At 36.8% G+C, this 9,612-nt stretch overlaps 1 pseudogene; it reads left to right on the top strand.

The window, feature by feature from the left end:
• The first annotated feature begins 5,323 nt into the window (after positions 1-5,323).
• On the top strand, positions 5,324-5,656 carry LOC125281297 (60S ribosomal protein L35a-like; annotated as a pseudogene).
• The last annotated feature ends 3,956 nt before the right edge of the window (positions 5,657-9,612 follow it).

Genomic DNA, 9,612 nt, shown 5'->3' with positions numbered 1-9,612 from the left:
GTGTAGAGCCTCCTGGTCCCCAGGTTGGTCCAAATACACTTCTTGGGAAAACCAGGATGAGAGAGAGAGAGAGAGAGAGAGAGAGGGAGAAAGAAAGAAAGAAAGAAAGAAAGAAAGAAAGAGAGAAGGAAAGAAGAAAGGAAAGGAAGAAAGAAAGGGAGGAAGAGAGAAAGGGAGAAAGGGAGAATGGGAAGGAAAGGAGAGGAAAGGAAAGGAGAAAGAAGGGAAGGAAGGAAGGAAGGAAGGAAGGAAGGAAGGAAGGAAGGAAGGAAGGAAGGAAGAAAAAAGGAAAAGCAAGTCCCAGAAGGGCCCCATAGATCGCCTTCTATACAAGACCACTCCTTCAAGATTGGGAGAGGTAACTGTTTCACCTAATATATAGAAACAAGCACAGAGAGTCAGACAAAGTGAGGAGACAGAGGAATGGGTTCCAAAAGAAATATCAAGACAAAACCACAAAAAAAGACCTTAGTGAAGTGAAGATTATTAATCTACCTGATAGAGTTCAAAGTAATGGTCATAAAGATGCTCACCAAACTCAGGAGAAGAACAAATGAACACAGAACTTCAATAAATAGATATAAAATATAAGAAAGTACCAAACAGAAGTCACAGAGCTAAAGAATACAATAATTGAACTAAAAAATATACTACAGGTTCAACAGAAGACTGGATAAAGCAGAACTGATCAGTGAGCTGGAAGACAAAGCACTGAAACTCACCCAGACAGAGCAGGGAAAAGAAAAGAATTTTTAAAAAGTGAAGATACCTTAAAAAACCAAAGAACAACATCAAGTGGAATAACATCCCTATTACAGGGCTCCCAAAAAGAGATAAGAGAGAGAAAGAAGCAGAAAATGCATCTGAAGAAATAATGGTTGAAAACTTCCCTAATCTGGAGAAGGAAACAAACTACCAAATCCAGAAAGCCCAGAATTTCTTTGCAGCCAAAGAAATTCATACCAAGACACTTTGTAATTAAAATGTCAAAAGTTAAATACAAAGAGAGAATCTTAAAAGCAGAACAATTTGTTACACACAAAGTAAATCCCCTAAGGCTATCAGCAGACTTTTCGGCAGAAACTTTGCAGGCCAGAAGAAAGTGGCATGATATATTAAAGTTGAAAGGAAAAAAACTTCCAAGTAAAAATATTCTACATGACAAGGTCATCAATCAGAATATAAGGATAAGGAATTTTCCAGATAAGCAAAAAGTTAATCACCACTAAACTGGCCTTACCAGAAATGTTAAAGAGACTTCTTTAAGCTAAAAAGAAATGGCATTAATTAAAGAAAACACACACACACAAAAAAACGCACTGGAAAAGGTAAATATATAGTAAAGGTGGTGGATTAATCATCTATAAAGCTAGCATGAGGCTCAAAAGACAAAAATAGTGAAATTAACTAAAACTACAAAAAAGAGATAAATGTGACATCAAAAACATAAAATGGGAGTAAAAATATACTTTTGGAATGTATTCAAATTTGAGTTGCAATCAATTTACAATAGACTGTTATGTAACTAGGATGTTATATGTGAACCTCACATTAACCACAAAGGAAGAACTTAAGAGTAAATACAAAAAAAGAAATCTAAACATAACAATAAGGAAAGACATCAAACCACAAGGGAAGAGAGAAAAAGAAGAAAAAGGAATGCAGAGGAACTACAAAAATAGCCAAAAAACAGTGATCAAAATGGCAACAGATACATACCAACCAAGAGTTACTTTAAATGTAAACAGATTAAATTCTCCAATCAAAAGACATATACAGTGGCTGAATGGATAAAAAACAAGATGCATCTATATGTTGTCTATGAGGGACTCACTTCAGAAGGATACACACAGACTGAAACTGAAAGGATGGAAAAAGATATTGCAAACAAATTGAGATTTAAGAACAGCTGATGTAGCTATACTTACGGCAGATGAAATAGGCTTTAAAACAAGACTGTAATAAAAGATAAAGAAAGACATTGCATAATGATAAAGGGGTCAATCCAGCAAGAACATATAACATTTATAAATACTTATGTACCTAACATAGGAGCACTAAATATATGAAGCAAAAATTAACAGACCTAAAGGGAGAAATTGACAGTAACACAATAAAAGTGGGGAATTTCAACACCCCACTTACATCAATGGATAGATCATCCAGACAGAAAATCAATAAGAAAACATCAGCCTTAAACTAGATGGACTTTATTAATAGACGTATACAGAACATTCTATCCAAAACCAGAAGAATACAATTTTTTTTGAAGAGCAGATGAAACATTTTCCAGGAGAGATCAAATTAGTCCACAAACAAGTCTCAAGAAGACTGAAGTCATATCAAACATCTTTTCCAATCACAATGGTATGAAACTAGGTAAACTGGAAAAATTTTTTAAAAATGTGAAAATTAAACAACATGCTATTGAACAACCAACAGGTCATCAAAGAAATCAAAAGAGAAATGACAAATATGTAGAGATAAATGAAAGCAGAAATATGGCATACCAAAACCAATGGGATGCAGCAAAAGTGAATATAAGAGGGAAGTTCATAGCAATACAGGCCTAAGTCAAGAAACAGGAAAAATCCCAAACAACGTAACTTTACAACTAAAGGAACTAGAAAAAGAGGAACAAACAAAACTCAAAGTTGGTAGAAAGAAAGAAGTAATAAAAATAAGGGCCGAAATAAATGAAATAGGGACTAAAAAGACAAATAGAAAAGATCAATGAAACTGGGAGCTGGTTCTTTGAAAAGACAGTTAAAATTGACATACCTTTAGATAGACTCATCAAGAAAAAGAGAGGGCTCAAATAAATAAAATCAGAAATGAAAGAAGAGAAACAACAAATGATACCACAGACATACAAAGGATTATAAGAGTCTACTATGAACAGTTATATGCCCACAAACTGGACAACCTAGAAGACATGGATAAATACCTAGAAATATACAATCTTCCAAGACTGACTCAAGAAGAAATAGAGATTCTGAACAGACCAAAGACTAGTAAAGAGATTTAATAGTAATTAAAAACCTCCTAATAAACAGAAGTCCAGGACCAGATAACTTCACTGGTGAATTCTACCAAACATTCAAGATTTAATGCTTATCCTTTTCAACCTTCTCCAAAAAACTGAAGAGGAGGGAATGCCTTCCAAACACTTCCTATGAAGCCAGCATTATGCTGATACCAAAACCAGACAAGGACATCACAAAAAAGAAGAAGAAAGAGAAGAAGAAGAAGAAGAAGAAGAAGAAGAAGAAGAAGAAGAAGAAGAAGAAGAAGAAGGAGAAAATAATAATAATAATATCTTTGTATTGGAATATTAAACATAGATACAAAAATCCTTGGGGTGCCTGGGTGGCTCAGTTGGTTAAGCATCTGCCTTTGGCTCAGGTCATGATCCCAGGATCCTGGGATCGAGCCCCACATCGGGCTCCCTGCTCACTAGGGAGTCTGCTTCTCCCTCTCTCTCTGCCTCTCCCCCAGCTTGTGCTCTCTCTCTCTCTCTCTCTCTCTCAAATAAATAAATCAAATCTTAAAAAAAAAAATCCTGAACAAAATGTTAGCAAACTGAATTCAACAATACATTAAAAAGATCATTCACTGTGATCTAGTGGGATTTATTCCAGTGATACAAGGATGGCTCAACACCTGCAAATCAATCTGCTGGTACACCACATTAAAAAAATGAAAGATAAAAATTATATGATCATCTTAATTGATGCAGAAAAAGCATTTGACAAAACAACATCCACTCACGATAACAAAAAACTCTCAACAAAGGTTGAGAGGCATAGTATTTGCACGCATGTATATAATGTGCATCAACGTAATAAAAGCTATGTATGGGGGCCTGGGGGGCTCAGTCGTTACGCAGCTGCCTTCGGCTCAGGTCATGATCTCAGTGTTCTGGGATCTAGTCCCGCATCGGGCTCCCCACTCAGCGGGAGGCCTGCTTCTCCCTCTCTCACTCCTCCTGCTTGTGTTCCTTCTGTTGCTGCCTCTCTCTCTGTCAAATAAATAAGTAAAATCTTAAAAAAAAATAATAAAAATAAAAATGAAAGCTATGTATGACAAATACAGTTAATATTATTCTCATTGGTGATGCCCACTTTCTTCACTTTGGAAAAAAAAAAAAAAGATTTTCTTTTTAACTAATCTCTACACCCAACATGGGGCTTGAACTCACAACCCTGAGATCAAGAGTTGCATGCTCTTCCAACTGAGCCAGCCAGGTGCCCTATCCTCACATGTATTCAACATAGTATTAGAGGTCCTCCCACATTAATTAGGCAAGAAAAAGAAATAACAGGCCAAACTAGAAAGAAGTATTTGTTGCTATTTGTGGATGACATGGTACTATATTTAAATAACCCTAAGGACTCCACCAAAAATGGTTAGAGCTAACAAATGAATTCAGTAAATTGCAGGACACAAAATTAATACACAAAAATCTGTTGCACTTCTATATACTAATAATGAACTCTAAGGGAAATCAAGAAAGCAATTCCATCTACAATTGCATCAAAAGGAACAAAATATCTAGGGATAAATTTAACAAAGGAAACTGAAATGATGAAAGAAATTAAAGAAGACACAGTGGAAGGATAGTTCATGCTCATGGATTGGAAGAATATTGTAAAAACATTCATACTACCCAAAGCAATCTACAGGTCCAATGCAATCTCTATCAAAAGTCCAAAGGCATTTTTCATAGAACTAAAGCAAATAATTCTAAAATATGTGTGGAACCTCAAAGACTCCAAAGAACCAGCACAGTCTTGAAAAAAAAGACATAGCCAGAAGTATCAGGATCATTGATTTCAAACTATACTATAAAGGTACAGTAATCCAAACAATATGGTATTGGCATAAAAACAGGCACATAGATCTCTGGCACATAGTAGAGAGTCCAGAAATAAACTCAATGCATGTATGGTCAATTCATTTATGGCAAAGTCATCAAGAATACACAATGGATAAAAAAATAGTATCTTCAATAATTGGTGCTGAAAAAAATGGACAGCCACCTGCATAAGAATGAAACTGGACTAACCACTATCTTATGCCGTATATTAAAAATTAACACGAAATGGATGACTTTAATGTTAGACCTGAAAACATAAAACTCCTGGAAGAAAACATTAGCAGTAAGCACCTTGATATTGATCTTGGTGATGGCTTTTTGACTCTTACGCCAGAGACAAGGGAAACAAAAGCAAAAATAAATAAATGGGACTACATCAAACTAAAAAGCTTTTGCATAGCTCTTTCCACCATCTTGGAGCCTGTGGAGTCCAGCTGGAACAGGATGCCTAAATCGACAAATAGGTCTGGAAGGCTGTGGTCCAAGGTCATTTTTGCTGGCTATATGCGGGGTCTCTAGAACCAGAGGGAGCACAGAGCTCTTCTTAAAATTGAAGGTATTTATGCTGAGATGAAACTGATTTCCGTCTAGGCAAGAAATGTGTCTATGCGTACATGACTCCTGGTGGGAAACCAAACAAAACCAGAGTAATCTGGAGAAAAGTAACTCATGGTCGTGGAAACAGTGGCAAGGTTTGTGCCAAATTCCAAAACAACCTTCCTGCTAAAGCCATTGACCACACAATTCATGTGATGCCTGTACCCCTCAAGGATTTAAACTTATGGAAAAGTAAATAAATAAAGGTTTAGATTTGTTCTCTTGTAAAAAGAGAAAAAAAAGAAAAAGCTTCTGCATAGCTAAGGAAACCATCAACAAAATGGAAGGCAACCTACTGAATGGGAGAAGATATTTTCCAGTCATATATCTGGTAAGGAGTTGATATTCAGAATATATAAAGAATTCATACAACTCAACAACAAAAAACAATCTAGTTATAAAAATAGACAGAAGATCTGAATAGACATTTTCCCGAAGAAGACATAAAGGTGACTAATAAGCACATGATTAGATGTTCTACATCACTCATCATCAGGGAAATGCAAATAAAAAAACCACAATGAGATCTCACTTTACACTTATCAGAATGGCTACCATCAAAAAGACAAAAAATAACAAGCGTTGGTGAGAAAGCAGAAAAAAGGGAACCCATGTGCACTGTTGGTGGGAATGTAAATTGGTGTGGCCACCATGGAAAACAATAGAGAGGTTCCTCAAAAAATTAAAAATACAGCGACACCTGGGTGGCTCAGTCAGTTAAGCATCTGCCTTCAGCTCAGATCATGATCCCAGGATCCTGGGATAGAGTCCCACATCGGCCTCCCTGCTCAGCGGGGAGCCTGCTTCTCTCTCTGCCTGCCGCTCTCCTTGCTTGTGCTCTCTCTCTCTCTCTCTGACAAATAAATAAAATCTTTAAAAAAAAATTAAAAATAGAGCTATCATATGATTCACCAATTCCACTACTGGGTATTTATCTGAAGAAAAAAACCCACTATTTTGAAAAGATACATTCACTCTTATGTTCACTGCGGCATTATTTACAATAGCCAAGATATGGGAATCACCTAAGAGTCCATTGATAGATGAGAAAATATACTAAAGATATACAATGAAATACTATTTAGCTGTAAAGAAGAATGAAATCTTGCCATTTGTAACCACAGGGTAGACCCTGAAGGCATTATATTAAGTGAAATAAGTCAGAGAGAGAAAGACAAATACTTACATGTGGGATCTAAGAAACAAAACAATAAAACAAAACAGAGTCCAAATTCATAGGTACACATTACAGAGTGGTGGTTGCCCGAGGCCGGGTGGATGGGGGCAATGGGTAGTGGGGATCAAGAGGTACAAACTGCTAGTTATAAAATAAAGAAGTTACGAGGATGTAATGTACAGCATGGGGAATACAGTCAGTAATATTGTATTGATTTGTATGGTGGCAGATGGTGACTCTACTTATTGTGGTGATCAGTTCACGGCATATACAAATGTCGAGTCATTGTGTTGGATACATGAAACTAATATAATATTACATGTCAATTATACTTCAATAAAAAAAAAAGAAAGGGCTCATTGGATACTTTATAAGGAACTGTTGCCAGGCATCTATGTAATGTTCTCTTAGCACCTTTTATAATATACCTACCTAACCTCAAATAAATAAATACTAAATAATAAAATATGCCTAACCTTTTACTTTTTCCCACCTAGTCTCCCAGATTTAAGGCCGTTTAAAGTCTCTGCAGACCCTATGCATCATTACTTCTGGAGACCCATGATATCAAACAGATTAAAATGAGCCCATATCCCACTTTAAGTACAATCATTTTGCTGATAAATTTGGAAAGGATTTTTACAGTTTTGTTTCTGAAATATTAAGCTTCAAGTAATATGCCTAATTTATAACCATCTGTGATTTCCAAGTAATCATCAAGCAGGTAGAGGAATGCTTGCAGAGTGAAAAGGTTTAACTTAAAAACTCTTTTCAAATGCCTTGATATTTTTATGCTACTCTTTTGACAATAAATGAAGCTGACATGATACTGCATTTTGCTTGGTTATTAACCTGAATTTTGTACTTCAATTTTGCAACCCGTGTAAGTGTGATCAGACCTTAAATATTTTCCTAGGCCTGTGAAATTTGGAAACTCTGAAGTGCCTTCAGTTCATAATGAATTAGATAGGCCCGCCCACAACAGCTCCAGATTATCATCCCTACCAGAGACCTAGCACAGGAGTCCTTGCGGACCGAACCACAAAACACTCGGCCCACGGATTGATCACTGTGCAGTCCTGCCTGGACTTTGCTGGTTATAGTCTGGCACTGGCCGGTCTCCTGGTAAGCAGACCACATCCCATGCGGATGGGATACCTTCTCTGAGCCCACAGAACTCCTCAATGTCTAGCGGCTACACTTGGCTCCTTATTTGAAGCCTTTGTTTGTTTGTTTTTACATCTTGCAAATAAAATCTTCTTTTGAGATTCTGCTTGAAATTCGAAGGCATAATATAGAACTCACCACACTCCTCTCACCCACAAAAAACGACCCCAAAAATTACTCAGTGGGAAAATCTTCAGAAATAAATAGACACAACATATACCTCTTAATGCTTCCTATTCGGTCTTCGGGGACTTCTTAAGGCAACACTGTAGCTAATAGCCCCGGCTCCCTGCCTGTACTGAACTGTGCTGGGGCCAGAAGTCTCCCAGCCCACCACTCCCAACGCAGTAGCTGCATATCCTTTATACTGTGCTGCTTTTTAAAGGAAAAATGTCTGGAGAAAATTGTTAACTATGGAAGTAAATACGGCATATTGTTAAATTTAAAATTCCAGAGAAATTTTTCAATATTTACAATTCTGATTTCTTTGTAGATGTTCCTAAAACAATGGCACCATTAAACCTTAAAATTAATACCTTACGTTGAGAACAAATGCTATGCCTTTTACAAGCGTCTCCTTAATCCGTTCTTTCTCTTTATTCATCTAACGTCGGTTGAGCACCGTCTCTGTGCAGACACCATGCTGAGCCCTGGTGAGTACAGGAGACGGAGTCCCTGGGAATAAAGAAGGCAACAACTGCAACCCATTGCGGTGTCTTCTGTAAGAGCTTCTGCATGGCTAATTTAAACCTGTTTTACTAAAATTCAATCCTATTTCTCCTCGGTCTACCCATGGAGTAGGTAAACAACAGCCAATCACTACCCTCTCCGATATAGGCTTTCTGATACTTGAAACACTCAAATTTCTTTTTTCTTCTTCAAAATAAACACATTTTTCCACAAAGGAAAGAAGATTACATGTGATGTGTGCAACAAGCCAACATAACTCCTTTGCTGTGTCATCACGTTGTCATTGATATGAAAATATAGAATATAACTTTTCAGTCACATTGAAAAGATAGAGGAAAATAGACTCTCGTGTGATCAACCAGTTTCTTAGGCATTAATCTATACCCAATCCTGATAATACCATTCTCAAAGAATGCACTATAATGGAACAACAATCGTGCCTCATTGCACTGGCTGAGGGAAAAGTAAGTAATAGGTCTCTCTCCCATAGGACTCATATCTGAGTACCCTGCCCCCAAAGAAATCAAGACACACTGTCACTGAACCACATTATTCTCCCTTAAGAAGACTATAAAATGTGTACATCACTCATTCGTTGACATTGAACTTGTGCCAAAACTATTAAGAGCACATATTAATATGTATCCCAAATGTGTAGGAATGACTACAGAATAAAACACAAAACGAAATTGGTACTCACTATTAATTTGTCTTTTATAAATGATTAAGTAAAGCATATGAAGGAAATAAAAGGGCAATAAATACCCTTTTATCACAAACTGGGGGATTTCTCTTACTCTGGGCTTGCACACAACCAGTTTAGAAATATGCATAATTGCCTATGGTCAACATCATATCACTGCCAGATCACACATTAAACAGATAACCACTATTATTATAAAAGCGACTTCCTTGACCTCATATTTTGGTCTGGCTAGGAATTCCTGTATTTTCCCAGATCAGCTGTTACACCGTGCCAATCTTGTGCTGTGCATGTCAATTTGTACCAGAGTAAGTGACCGGCGCCTTACAGAGTGTACACGAAAACACACTTACATGCATAGGAACAGCAGAAGTGCAAGAAATATGATCATAGTTCTTG

This window comes from Ursus arctos, unplaced genomic scaffold, assembly GCF_023065955.2.
Source record: "Ursus arctos isolate Adak ecotype North America unplaced genomic scaffold, UrsArc2.0 scaffold_1, whole genome shotgun sequence".
NCBI lineage: Eukaryota > Metazoa > Chordata > Mammalia > Carnivora > Ursidae > Ursus > Ursus arctos.
The sequence above is the reverse complement of the archived record's forward strand: the minus strand, read 5'-3'. Positions and strand labels throughout refer to the sequence as shown.